Genomic DNA, 16,250 nt, shown 5'->3' on the forward strand with positions numbered 1-16,250 from the left:
GCAAATTTATTCTGCATTAATTGGAGGAAATAAAACAATAGAAACGAATGGAATTCAATGAAACAGAAAACAAATGACAATAAAATTCAATGCAACCAAAAGCTGGTTCTTTCAAATGAATAGTACAGTTGATGAATGTTAGGTAGATTGATCAAAAAGAAAGACAATGAACAAAACAATATCAGGAATCAAAGAGGAAACATTACATCGGACCTCATGTGTTCTTAACCTCAGCTCTATTAATATTTTGGACCAGATAATTATTTGTGTGGCAGTCTGTTCTGTGCATTTCAAGATATTTAGCAGCATCTCTGGCCTCCACTCACTAGATGCTAGTAGTAACCCATAGTCCTGACAACCAAAAATATCTCCAAACATTGCCAATATCTCCTAGGAGCAAAATCACCCCTGGCTGAAAACCAGTGCTATAAACGTTAAATGGATAAGGCAGTATTGTGAACAACATTTTAATAATGAATTTAGATAAAATGGAAAAATCTAATGAAAAACAGAAACTATCAAAAGTGAATTTTCAAGAAGAAGACCTATATTGCCATTTATCAATTAAAGAACTTGTAATTAACCTAAAAATCTACTCCATACTGGTGTACAAGTATAAATTACTAATAAGCCAATACTCCGAAAACCACTTTATTTATAAACTCTGGAAATTCCTTAGGAATTAAAACTAAAGAAAAGCAGGTTATAGGGGCAAAGTCAAAACCCAGAGCAAATAAGAAGTGTGGAATAAGCATTCCCTTTTCTGAAACTTTATTCTGAGGATGGCCATAATCCTAACAGCTCTAACGTCGGGCAGCTAGAAATCCCATAGAAATACCAACTGTTTTTCTGGCTGAAAGAACAACAGAAAAGAGCCCGGCTATAGGAGTGTGTGTGGGAGACACCAGCAAAGAGAGAGCAAGAGAAGGTTTACTCTTATTTCTGTGTATTAACCCAGTCTAAATTCCTAGTTCATCTATGTATTATGCTCGCATAGGTTTAAATAAAGCCCCTTGGAAAAAAGCTTAATGAACTGAACTGAGATTTCAGCTGTTATACGTCAAAGGCATAAAAGTTTGCAATTTCTTTCTAATCAAATTAACTGCCTGTTAAAACTACCATTAACACTTTTCAAAGCAATTTCACAGAACTCAGAGTGTGCACAACGTAACTACATAATGTTAAGGATAAAAGTGACAAAATGTATGTTACATAAGAAGGCAGGAAAATGTGACTCATTTCTCAAGGAAATGAGCAATAAGAGATACCAACCCAAGATTAACCAGTTGGAATTACCAGAAAAAAATTCTAAGGCAAGTATTGTAAATATGCTTATTAAAATAAAGTAAAATATTCTTGAAATGAATGAAACAATACAAAATTGTAGGATAAAGATGAAAACATAAAAAGAACAAAAATATTATAACAGAAAAAAGGCAATATTTGAAATAAAAAATTCATTGGACAGTCTTAAGAACAGAAAGGAGGTTAATGAGAAAAGGGGCAATAAATTGAAAATAGAAAACTGAAAATTATCAAATCTGAAGAAGATAGAGAAAAAAGATTGAATAAAAATAATTAAGAAAGTGTAAAGCTTAGCCACTGAATGGAAAAAAAACCCATAATACATATATCTGACAAGGAATTTGAATTCTGTGTATATAAAAAACACAGCTTAATAAAAAGAAGATGAAAAATTTTAGTGCAAAGAAGATTTGAATACATACTTCACAAAAGAAGATATACACAAGGCAGATAAGCTCATGAAAATATTTTCCACATTATTGTTCCACCACAGAAATACAAGTTAAAAGTATGATGAGATACTATTACACATTCTTTAGAAGTATTGAAATTCAATTAAAAAAATTAAAATGAGCAATTATAGAATATTACTTGAAGTAAATATAACTATCATACACAGTGAATGGAGTACAAAATTGCTCTAGTACTTTTGTAAACATTTGGTAAAGTCCTGCAAATTTAAACGTATACATACAAATTTAAACATACACACATATGTATAGAACAATTTAACTACCAGGAATTTATTCAAGAGAAATGGAGTCATTGTCCACATAGAGACTTCTACTTAAGTATTCACAGTGGCTTTATTCACATTAGCCATAAAATGAGAATAACTGAAATGCTCGTCAATGGGTGAATGACTAAACAAAATGTGGTGCACCCTAACAATGTAATACTATGCAGAAATAAAAAGTACTGATTTGATGATATATGCAACAGCATGGATAACTCTCAAAATCATTATGCTGAGGGAGAAAAAAAACAAATACGAAAGCATGTGTGCCATATGAATTCATTTACGTGAAATGTAAGCTAACATATAGTGACAAAAATCAAGTTGGTGGTTGCCAGAAACAAAGGGTAAAGGCAAGTGGGACCTGTGACAAGGTATGAGGCATCAGTTGGGCGCAATGGTGATATTTGCTATTTCATTGTGGTTGAAGTTTTAAGATTGTATATAATTGTCAAAACTTGTCAAACTGTACAGTTTAAATTAAAGAGCTTTAGCATTCCTCCTTATGGCTGATAAGTAAAAATTTAAAAAACAAACAAACAAAAACAAAATAAAAATATTCCTATAAAGTAAACTCCAGGCCTACCTAGTTGGCTTCATTTGTTAATTTTCTCAAATTTTTAATAAAGTAATAATGTCAATACTACAAAATCTATCAGAAAAGGAAGTAACTATAATCACTTCCCATCTTAATTTATGAGGTCGGTATTACCATATTACATACTACAACTAAATAAAGGCATTTCAAGGGAAGATTACTGTATTAGTTCCTTTCTGTTGCTTATAAGAGAACACCTGAAATTGGGTAATTTATAAGAAAATAAAGTTAATTCCTTACAGTTCATAGGCTGAGAAGTGCAATATCCAGGGGGTGCATCTGGTGAGAACCTTATTCTTGATGGCGACTCTATACAGCAACATAGGGTGTCACATGGCAAATGCTAACCCAGAGAAAGCTAAGATTCTAAGTTGCTCTACTTTTAAGGCCATCAGAGCCATACTCATGACCACCATTAAACCATCAATGGATTAATTCATTCGTGAGGGCATGGTCCTCAGAATCTAATCACCTCTTCAAGTCTTCACAATCAAATCCCCTCTTCGAGACCCCACCTTTCAATTACCTTAAGAGGATTTCCCACCCTCTTAACACTGTCACAGTAGTGGTTCAGTTTCAACATGAGATTTTTGGGTACAACATATCCTAACTAAATTACTGAGAGCAACATCCTTCCAGAACACAGATGCAAGAATCCTTTAAAAATATTAGCAAATTGAATCAAGCAATATATAAAAAGATAATGCATCACAACCAAATTGAAGTTATCTTTAGAATCAAGGTTTATTAAACATTAAAAAAATCAACCAATATTATTCACATATGACCATAATAAAGTATAAAAATTATATGATCATTTCATTCGATGGTAAAAAGGATTTTAACTGAGTTTGATTCCTATCATGTTAAAAAAATCAAAACGTCTCTTAGTAAATTAGATATTGAGAGGAAATTTCTCACCCTGATAATGGATTTTTATGAAAAACTAAGGTTGAATATACTAATTATCAATTATGTTTCAATAAAAAATAAATAAAAAACAATTCTATTTTTCACACACACAAAAAAGAAAAACTAGTAGCTAACATTGCATTTAATGATGAATAGCTGAATGCTTTTTTCCTAAAGGTCAGAATCAAGTAGTCTGCACTTCTACTCAGCATTGTATGGGAGGTCTAAGCCATGAGAAATAGGCAAAAAACGGGAATCAAAACAGCCCAAATGGAAAGAAAGACTAAAAGTGTCTTTGTTCACATGTGGTATAATTGTGTACATAGAAAACCCTAAGGAACCTATAAAAAGCTACTTGAGTTAACAAGCAAATTTGAAAGCTTACAAGGTCAATACAAAAATATCAGTTGATTTCTATATAATATCAACACAAAACAAATATTTAAAATACATTAAAATGCAAACACGTAAAATAATTAGGAACAATGTATCTATAAAATTTTTTGAAATTTTAACAAGACATGGAGAGAAATTAAAATAATTATATAAGTGGAGAGGTATATGATGGTATAAGATGGTATATCTTCTGATTTATATCAGAAGATGCAATATTAAGATTTCAATTCTTCCTAGATTTTGATGTAACCCCAATGAAATTTCACAAGACTTTTTTGTAAACATTAACAAATTTATTCTAAATCACATATGAAAATAAAAAAGACTTTGAAATAGCCGAAACACTTGAAAATGAACAACATTGGAGGACTTGTAACTGTCTAATTTCTAAAATTACTGTGATAGTAGTGAAATCTAGACAGTATATTATTGACAAAGGATATAAATCAGTGAAACAGAAGAGTTTTCAGAAATAAACTTGAGTTAATTGATTATTGACAAAAGGTTAGAAATGATTCAATGAAAAAAACAGGAGAGTTTTCCATAAATAGTGTTAGAACACCTGAATATCCCTCTGGAAGAAAAAAATATGCTATTAACCTCACAACATAACAAAATTATTTGAAATTGAACATAGGCCAAAGTACAAAAGCTAAAACTATGGTTATCCTAGAATAAACCTTCATAAAAAATCTTTGTGTCCTAAGATAGGCCACTAATGATAATAATAATAAATCATAAAATAAAACTGTGTTGTATTGAACTTCATCTGAATTAAAAACTTTTGTTCTTTGAAAGATACCACTCAAAAAAACCAAGCCAGAGAATGGGAGAGGAAAGCATGTGATACACACACACACACACACACACACACACACACACACACACACACACACACACACACACACACACACACACACACACATCCATATATAATTTACCCACATTTGACAAAGGACTCACATTTGAAATATATAAAATATGTAAAAAACTTACAATTCAATGCTAAGATATTCAACCTGATTTAAAATCTAAGAATAATGGGCAAAAGATTTTCACAGATCTCTTACAAAAGAAGATATGCAAATGGCAGGATGTACATAAAAAGATGTTGAACATCATTATTTATCAGAGAATTGGAAATTAAATATGCCATGAGTTACCATTGTACACACATTAGAGTAACTAAAAATAAGACCAGATCAACTCAAACATTGCTAGTGGGCATGTAAAAATGTACAACGACTCTGGAAAAATTTTGGCTTATCATGGGGTTCAGCAATAAATTTAGTTCATGACCCAGAATCACACTTATTGGATGAATATTTACTCAAGAGAAAAGAAAAGATGTGTCCACATTATGACTTGGACCCAAATATTCATGACAATTTCATTCATAAAAGCCAATACATGTAGGAAACCTCCTAAATATCCTTTAGTAGGTGGATGGAAAAGCAAATTTTTGTATTTTTATGTAATGGATTATCACTCAGTAATAAATAGTAAGTTATCACTATCAAGGCTAAGTATGAATGCATCTCAAAAACATTGTGCTGGGTGAACAAAACCAGAAACAAGAGCTTATACTGTCTGATTCCATTTATATTTAATTCTAGAGAAGGCAAAACTTATCTGTGTGACAGAAGACATAACAGTAGTTACCCAAGGTGTGAGTAAAAGGCTGGGAGTATACGAGGGTACTTGAGAAAGTTCACAGAAAGATTCATATTGTCTTTTATTATTATTATATTTGTACATATTTATGGGGTACAGAGTTGACTATCAGTACTTAGGTACAGTACGCGATGATCAAATCAATATTATTAGCACTTTCAGCATTACAAATTACTTTTTGTGTCCCTTACCCAATTATTCCCTATCCTCCCTCCCCACCCCTTTCCCACCTCTGGTAACTATAGGTTTGTTTTCTCCTTCTGAAAGTTCAACAATTTATTGTGGTCTTTCTTTCTTTCTTTGTTTCTTAGCTTTCACTTATGAGCGAGGACATGCAGTATTTCTCTTTCTGTGCATAGCTTATCTCACTTAACATATCTTCTCCAAGCTTATCCATGTTTCTGTGAATGGCAGAATTTCATTCTTTTTTAAGGCTGAGTAGTATTCCATTGTATACATATACCACATTTTCCTTATCCAGTCATCCATTGATGGACATTTAATTTTAATTTTCCACAGACTTTCTGAAGTACCATCGTATGAGCTGAAGAGGACATGGAAACAGTCTTTGGTGAGAAGGAAATGTTCTGTAACTCGATTGCATTGGTACCTACACGGTTGTTTACGTTTTTCAAAACTCAGATGCTTCTTGTTATTCCAGAATAAACTTAATTAAATTATTTAATAATAGAAGGGTTTTTAGTCAAATGGTCAAATATATATGAGAAAATCTGCTTACTGTAACTTCCTCTTAGATATTCAAGATGGCTGTTAATTAACTAGAGTTCTGAGAAGGATGCAATAAAGACAGACAAACCAAAACCAAAAAAAAAAAAAAAAAAAAATATCAACAATTTAACCAATTTTTAGCTCAATATTTTCAAAATGTATTTAATTAGTGAAGCTTTTTTTCTTCTTCTTTTTTTTTTGAATGTGTCACTTATAAACATCACTAAGAACTAGGGATATGAGAAAGACCTCCGTGGGAAAGACTTTGTGTCTAAGTACAGTTCTGTAATTTTAGTATAATATTCATGAATGATATGCTAGAGATTCCTTATGAAACTCAGTTACACAATAAGCATATATTTGCATATTCAGAGACTTATTATACGAGAGAAACTAACAAATTAAAGAGAAATATGAATGTCAATTCAAAAGTACATGATTAGAACTAATACTTACACTGTTCCTGTTAAGTGTCGTTCCTAATTGAACAAGGATGGATGGATGTAAAGAACCTTGAATAATTTTTCTGTCTTCTTTATCACAACAAATTCAGATCTTTTCATTCATATATATGATGTTCAAATCTAATGCAGATATGTTTGAACAAAAACAACAACAAAACCCTGTCTTTAATCAATGTATCATCAATTCATTTCTCTTTTATAGAGCGCTACTTTCTAAATTTCCACATGTGAATAGCTAATTTTAGCATTGCTTCATGCACACCTGGAAGTTCTGTAAAATGCAGCTTTTTTTCTCTTGTTGCCTAAACTGGAGATGCAGTGAAAAGTTCTTTGAGACCAGATTTTGTGGGAATATTAGCAGTGAACCTGTGGTCCTCAATTTAAACATGTCAGCAAGAATTCTAATCAATTAGTTGTAAAGGTATATCAAAGAAGTAAGTTTCCATAGATACTACTCATGTTGTGACACGATGCCATTTATGATAGACATTTGGATACTGTGCATAATTGTCAGGTACATTGTATTGTTTGCTTACATGAATGTGTTCTTTTGGTCCAATAACACCTATAGATGTATTTTAAAGTATGTGCTAGCACTGATAGGTTACCTGTGAGTAAAGAGTAAAAGTGATGTGTGAGTTTATCCAAGTAGTCTGAAGAAACAGCAAAGAATTGAGTTGTTAATATTTTTTTCAAGCTCCATGTTGTAGGCAAGTTGTATTGTTTTCAAATAATAATATTTATTGTATTCTTTTTTATGTTGAAAGTAATGCAAATTCTTTGAATTAAATAGATAGTTTGGAAAATAAAAATAATATTGATTAATAGAAAAAGTTACCCACAAGGTTATCACCTGGATAAAATCACTATGAACATTTTCTTTAAAACTTTCTAGACTATAAAAACATGTATATCCTACATTAAAGAGCTTTCTACTCCACTTTTTGTCTTGGCTTTACATTTTGAGCTTTTGAATATGTGGGTATATAGCCTATGGATATGTGATCTTTAATGGCTGTACAATTACAGAATAATAATATAATTTAATTTTAATTGTGATGTAACAGTTATATTACTACATTGAATGATTATACCATAATTATTAAAACAATTTCTCTGTGGCGAAGCAGGTAATTTTTATTGTTTTTATAATTTTTGGAGATAATACAAAATAAAATACCATTCTACTTGGTGTTAAGTAAATAAAAGTGTTTGCAAAATATGGCAATGGCATTTGTTCAAGGCTCTGTACTTATAGAAAGTTTACATTAGCCATTTCATTTAATCCTCAAATAAGATATGAAATAGTGTTAATATTACTATTAACATTTAGGAGAATGATAAAACCATCTCTAATCATTTTTACAGTTGACAAACAAAAATTACTGAGGCTTGGAAAGATTAAGCAACTTGCCTAAGATAATTTATCTAGCAAGGGGTAGATTTAGGATTTTAATGAGGATTTTCCAGCTGCAGGGCTTGAGCTCTTTGCAACCAAACATATTGCCTTTGAAATATAGGGAACTATATGAGCCTGTTCTGGAATTGTCAGCTTCATGGGGAAAATGAACTGCATAAACCTACTGAGCAGTTAGTGAACATTTAAGGTAGAGTAAGCTGAAGGGCTAAGAGGAGTGTCCCTGAGATCCAGTGCTTTACGAGCTTAAGGAAAAAGTACAGACTATGGGGCTGGAGAGATTCTTCTTTCCCATAAGTCCCTAACTTTCACTCTGCATTCTTCTAGTCAGTTTTCCTCCTGCACCATCTTTCCTCATTCTTTGCCCTTTCTCTTTCCTTTACTGGAATGTCTTCTGTAGAAATGCTGATCAGAACTCATTCCATCCTTGTAGCCTTCACAGCTATGGCTTCAATAGTTATAATTTTCTCTCTGCACAAGTTGCTTAGCAACTGAGGGAGGAACAGAAAGAGATTGCTATGCTTGTAAGACAGTGACACCTGGCAACTTCAAAGATAAGCAACAGTAGGCTGTGGAGCAACTGGGAATCTTGCACTTTCACAGCCTTTTTCTCTTTGGCATAGTTCCACGTTCTTTAAGTCCCTTTTAAGCTTCAACATCCCAACCCCCAGCCACCAGGGTTGCAGAGATAATCTGCCCAATCCCTGTAAGTAACCACCCATCAATATTATCAATAATAGTAATAATAATAATAATAATAATAATAACAACAACAACAACAACAACAACAACAACAACAACAACAACAAACTCCTTGTAACCATATGGAGTTGCCTGCTTCATTCTTTGGTCTCAGGTTACCTTTGAGTTTGGTGGGCATTTTACTGTTAGAGCACATTCAGACACTTTCTCTTACGTAAATCCCACTTAAGACTTAGACAAGGTAATATCCTCTTATCCATGAGATCTCTAGCGACCACTCCAGCCCATCACATAAATGTTTCTTTAAATTCCCTCAGCACCATTTATTCCTATTTCTCAGTTGAGTCTAGCCAATACTGCCTTAAAATGCTCCTGTCTCTACATTATTTATGCTGCTCTTTTCTGGTTTTGATTTAAGCTTTTAGAAGTAGTTTCCTCTGTCTTGCACATCATAAGCATCAATAATTCTTGAACAGAATTGATGAGGACATATTTGTATACCAGAACCATCCTGCTAAGTGCTAAATATGCAGTTGTCATTCAATTAATAGTTCTTTATTGATTAATCTCAAGTATATTTTTACCATGTGTATCTGATTTAATTAGATATATATTTCCTTTGCTGTTTCCAAACTCTGCAAGTATTTTTGTTTTTGCAATTGCAGATCATCATTCTTGAATTCTAGCTCTCATTTCCTGGTTCCTTCCCCTATTTTCTGTGTCAAAATCTGCCCTTCTTAGTAAATACTATTCAAAATCAGTTTCTCCATTAAAATCCAGTTAGTTGAAGCTTATAAAACTCCAACCATTACATTCAAAATAAAAGATTTAAATTTTTGTGAAGTGTATGTGATCAATTAGTTTGCACTTTCATTTGCATGACTTCCAATCCAAAATCTTCAATATGATATTTACATTTATCTCTGATCTGAAATCAGCCTAATTCCTCACCTGACACTCCCTCATGACTTCTTATCTCCCCACCTCCTTTGTTTTACATCTGTTTCTCTGCTAGGTTCCACTATAATGATGTTTCTTTTTTCTGAAAACTAATATGTTGCTTCTTTCCCCTCTCACGCAATCTTTTATATATAGCTATGATTTGCTTAAACTAAGTTTCTAGAGAATGATGATCTTATTTATCCTACTTATCTTCCAAAAGCACTTCATTCAAATGTATTTAATTTGTGTTTACTTGATAAGACAAATGGAAGTCAAAGAACACGTTACATGATTTGTGCTGCTCTTCATGTCTTCTAAATTAGAAGTTCTACACAGGTATGAATTCCATAGCTTCTTGTTCTGTGCCCACACCATGTCTCAATCTTTTAAAACATAAATATATTAATTGATGTATAACATACATGTAGAACGTTTTTTTTTGTTTGTTTGTTTGTTTTGACTTTTTGTGACCGGCCGTACCGCACTCAGCCAGTGAGTGCACCGGCCATCCTTATATAGGATCCGAACCCGCGGCAGGAGCACTGCTGTGCTCCCAGCGCTGCACTCTCCCGAGTGCGCCACGGGGTCGGCCCCTGTAGAACGTTTTTAAAATTCTTAAATACATAGCTCAATGAATTATCTCAAATTAAATACACTAGTGTGTTGTCTGTCCAAGATAAGAAACAGGAACGTACCAACATCTCAGAAGCCTTTGAGTGGTAACCCACTCATCCATTTACTGATTAATCCATTAGTCCATGAATGGGTTAAACCATTCATGAGAACATAGCCCTCATGATTCAACTGAATCACCTCCCAAAGGCCCCGCCTCTAAACACTGCCACACTGGGTATCAAACTTCCACATGAGCTTTGTGGGGGACAAACATTCAGACCATAGCACACATCCTCACCATAATTTAGTATTGTCGGCCATTTTTATTTCTTTGTTCTTGTGAATGTGTCATAGTATCTCATTGAAGTTTTAATTTGCATTTTTCTCATAAAATTGATATTGAACAATTTTTATTTTTGGTTTGGGTATTTGCCATTTGCTTATTGGTTTATAGGAATTCTAGACAAACAGCAATTTTATAGGTTTTTTAAATGTCTTCTTCCACTCTGTAGTTTTTTTTTCTTAATGATGCTTTTGATATAGAAAATTTCCTAATTTTATAATAGTCTAAGGTATCAATATTGTTTTTTATAGTTAGTGATTTATGTGCAATATTGAAGACAGCTTTACTTATTCGAGGATTATGAATATTTTCTCTCATGTTACCTTCTAAAAATGTGATTCTTCTTACAGAAAATTTAGATTTTCAGTGAACCTGAAGTTGGTTTCTTTACGTGGTATGAAGTATGAGTAAATATCAATTAATGGAACAATATTTATTGAAAGGAATTCCTCAATCCTCTATACTGCTATATTGATATTGCTAAAAGGACATTGATTTCCTTCCAAAATGTCACAGCAGGGGAAGGTTCACTCTACTGCATGAAACAATAGTGAAAAATCTATATTTTAAAAAAATGAACTTTAAGACACTAGACTACATGAAGTAAGGAAAAGAAATGATCCCTGAGGTATGGGAAACAAATGAGGTGAGCTCCTTAATTGTCACAGATTACTATCTTGAGAATTCACAGATTTTGAAACAGAGGGGGAATCACAAAAAGCTCAGTGGACTTTCTGAGTTGAGACGTTAAATTGAGACTCCAGGAGGGACAAATATCTCAGTTAAATACTGATTGTGCACACGTGTAGGGAAGCAACCTGACTCTGGAAACTATCTAAACTGATCAGAGGAAACATTAATCAGTACTAAGAATGAACAGGAATTATTGCTTGTTCCTATAAGCCAGGGTGAAGAGCATAAACATTAACGGATCATTAGATAGAGTACTCAGAAGGGTCTTTCCTCAATAATGTGAAATACTAATGCTAGGTTAAATGTTGCTCTCTTTTCATCTAATGAATTTGAAAAAGAAATACTAAAAAGGATCAAGTACATTCCAAATAACTTAACTGTATCCTGAAACAAAGCTTAAGTATATTTATAGGAACACTAAAATATCCAATATCCAACAAGATAAAATTGACCTCTAGCACCCAATAAAAATTTACAAGGTGAACAAAAAAGCAGGAAAATAGGACACAGATAGTAGAAAAATTAACCAATTGAAACCATACCAGAACTGGCACAGATGTTACAATTAGCAGATGAGGAAATTAAACAATTATTATAACCTCATCCTATATGTTCAAAAAAGAAGTAGAGACATGGAAAATATTAAGAAAAATGATAATTTTGAATTTTTTAAAAAATGATCATTTTGAATTTCTAGAGATGAAAACTGCAATGTCTAAGATGATAAATACAATATATTAAAATAAAATAAATGGAGTGGTGGGGCAAGATGGTCTAGAGGTGCCCAGGGTGTTTTTCTCCCACAGAAAAGTACCAGAACAACTAGCAGGCAGCTAAATGTTGATGGGAACATCAGTAGAAGATCATAGGAGTGCAGTTGTAGACTGGTGGGATCCCTGTGGAGCACAAAAGCCCAGAATGGTGACATATAGTGGAGAGAGAGGTACATGGCCTCAGCTGATGACTGTCCAACAGCAGAATGGCACAGGAAGAATTTTCCCTTATGGTGGAAAGTTAAGCAGAGGACCCACACCAATCCCAATCCTCATCACACAGAGGCCCAGAAATCCTTTAGCAGGATAAGCCTGAAGCCAAATGTGGAGAGTGCCTTAGAAAACACACACTGCATCACTCTAGAACACTAGCACAAACTGTGCACTCACCACCCTCCACCCTTGGGACCCAAGCTGATGCAGGGTGCCCATCTTGATATCAGAGCCATTGCTGAGAATGCACCCTGACCTGGGGCCAGTAGCCACAATGCCTCCCCAGCCTTAAGACTCTGCCCCTCACCCAGTGCATGCACAGGAGTGGCTACAATGCCCTGATCCCATTGGCTTGAAGCCTGGGCTTACAGATTCTGTGACTCTAGTTCTGCAGTCTGGAAAGACAACCATAGTGCTTTTGAACTGAGGCACCCCATGTACCTGGCCAGAAATCAGACAAGCAGACCCCCTTCAGACCACCACCCCTGTACCCCCATTCTTCCCCCTATCTCCCAACCCTGCCAGCTGACTGAGTTGTGTGTACTTGAACACTCAACCCAGAAACCCACCTCACGGGTCTCTACCCTAATGAACATACCTTTGAGCCAGTGGAAATAAAGAGTATCCACCCCTCCTGGAGAAGCAGCCAGGTGGTTCCATCCTGAACTGTCCTGCCTAGCAGCCTTGCTAACAGTCACAGAAGCTGCTACACTGACCCCTTCACTGCAAGCCTGCCTAGCAGCCCTGCCCACAGCCCAGAAGCAGCTGGGCTCTAACGTAGGCCTGCACAGTGGCTCACCACCCAACAAGTGTCTAGACAGGCCCTCTCACTGCAGCCCCACCTACTGAGAAGTGGCTCAGCAGCTCCATCCTTGGCAGTCCAGCTCCTGAACTACAGAGGAAAGCACAAACTTGCATTGGGCCCCAAGACCAGGTGTAACAGAAGGGCCACAGGCAGACCTGCACTCAGCTAGCTGAACCAAAGTACACACATGCCTCATGCTCAGAGAGACAGCTTGGCTGTCATGTCCCTGGAAGACCACCACTGAGTCTTTGAGCCATCACACGCATGCGCATGCATCCAAGTGAGAAACAGTTTAGCTGACTTGCCCCTGGTGGGCCCACCCATGGTCAAAGAAGCAGAGTGGTGGCCCTGCCACTGGTAAACCAGTTCAAAGATCCTGACATGCCATACACACACACTCCTAGCTGGATAATCAATACAGCAACTACATCTCCAGTCACTGAGACAACTGACCCACGGGGTGCGTGTGCATAATCTAGGCTTATAAACCAACCCAGCAATACCTCCCCTGGAAAAACTGTGCCACCACTGCCACAAACTTCCAAAACGTAGGTCACTGAGTACCTTTCAGACATAGCAAAAATGGATTACAGCTGAAGAAACTCCAGTGTCTACACTGCTGCATCCATCCAGACAAAGCCATTGCACTCTATCCAATTGACACATGAGGATGCATTTTCAGGTGAAAGTCTTTTCCCACACAAACCACTCTACAAAACTCAAAAATGTGACTGTTCTACCAGATGCACAGATATCAACACAGTGAAACAAGAAACATGAAAAAAAAAAAAAAACCCAAGGTAACATGACACCACCAATAATAATAATTAATAATAATAATAAATAATATAATAATAATAATAATAATAATAATAATGCTCCACTAACTGATCTCAGATTCAGAAACCACCAGTCTGTCAGAAAAGGAATTCAAATTAAGGATCTTAAGGAAACTCTCTGAGATACAAAAGAATACAAACAGTTCAATGAAATCAGAAAAAATAATTCATGATCTGAATGAGAAATTCAACAAAGAGATAGATATAATTTTTTTAAAAAAGCAGAAATCTTGGAATTGAGGAATTCGTTGAATGAAACTAAAATACATCTGAGAGTCTCAACAACCAGTTCAAGCAGAAGAGTTTCTGCTCTTAAAGATACCAGTTTTCAAAAAACGAAGACAAAAAAATGAAGAATAAAGAATGAACAAAGCTTACAAGATCTATACAATACTATTAAGTGAACAAATATTTGAATTATGGCCATTCCAGAAGGAGAAGACAACAAAAAAGATATTGAAAACCACTTTAAGAAAGTAATAGCCCAAAACTTCCCTACTTTTAGGAAAGATACGAATATCCGAATACATGAAGCTAAAAGGTCCCCAACACAAATAGGTATCTCCAAGACAAATCATAGTCAAACTACTAAAAGTTAAAAACAAAGAGATAATTCTAAAAACAGCAAGATAAAAATGTCATATCACTTATAAGGGAATCTCCATTGGACTAACAGCAGACTTCTCAGCAGAAACCCTACAAGATGAGAGAATGGGTTGTTATATTTAATGTACTGAAAGCAAAAAGCTGCCACCTAAGAATATCTTACCTATGGAAACTATCCTTTAGAAATGAAAGAGGAATAAATTTTTTCTCAGACAAGCAAAAATTAAGGGAATTTATTACCACCTGATGAGCCTTTCAAAAATGATTAGGGGAGTCCTACATCTAGAAGTGAATGAACAATAACAATTATCATGAAAATATAAAACTTACTGGTAAAGTAGATATACACATTAGAAAGAGAAAAGAATCAAACCTTATCAATACAGAAAACCACCAAACTGCAAGCATAAACATTAAGAGAGGAAGAAAGGAAGAAAGGAACGAAACAATTGGAACACAACCAACAAAATGACAGGAGTAAGACCTCACATATCAATACTAATATGAATGTAAATGGAGTAAATGCTCCAATTAAAAGACATAGACTGGTTGAATGGATAAAAAACATGACTCATCCACATGCTGCCTACAAGAAACACACCTTACCTACAAAGACACATGTAGAATGTATGTGAAGAGATGGAAAACAGTATTACATGCAAATGGAAAATAAAAATAAGCAGGTGTAACTACATTACATCAGATAAAATGGCCTTTAAATCAAAATCTGTAGTAAGAAATAAAGAAGGGCACTATATAATGATAAAGGGATTGATACAGCAAGAGGATATAACAATTATAAATATTTATGCACCCAACACCAGAGCACCCAGATATATAAAGCAAATGTTATTAGGTCTAAGGGGATCGATAGACACCAATGCAATAAATAGTTGGGGACTTTACCAGCCCACTCAGCAATAGACAGATCATTGAGACAGAAAATCAACAAGGAAGCATCAGATTTAAATGGCACCATAGACCAGATGGACCTAACAGACAGATACAGAGCATTTCATCCAACAGCTACAGAATGCATATTCTTTTCATCAGCAGATGGAACATTCTCTGGGATTGACCATATGTTAGGACACAAAATAAGTCTCAACAAGTTTAAAACAATCAAAATCATATCAAATATTTTTTTCTGATCATAATGGAATAAAACTAGATATCAATAACATGAAGAACTTGTGAAACTAAACAAATACATAGAAATTAAATTAAATTGGTCTTGAATGACCAATTGGTCAAAGAAGAGATTAAGAAGGAAATCAAAAAAATTCTTGAAAGTAATGAAGACAGAAATACAACATAAAAAAAACCTATAGGATACAGCCAAGGCAATATTAAGAGGAAACTTTATAGTAATAAAAGTTTACATCCAAATATAGAAATATTTCAATTAAAGAGCCTAGCAATACACCTCAAGGAACTAGAAATGCAAGAACAAACTAAACCCCTTCCAAATAAGTAGAAGAAAATAAA

This window comes from Cynocephalus volans, chromosome 14 (assembly GCF_027409185.1).
Source record: "Cynocephalus volans isolate mCynVol1 chromosome 14, mCynVol1.pri, whole genome shotgun sequence".
Classification (NCBI taxonomy): Eukaryota; Metazoa; Chordata; class Mammalia; order Dermoptera; family Cynocephalidae; genus Cynocephalus; species Cynocephalus volans.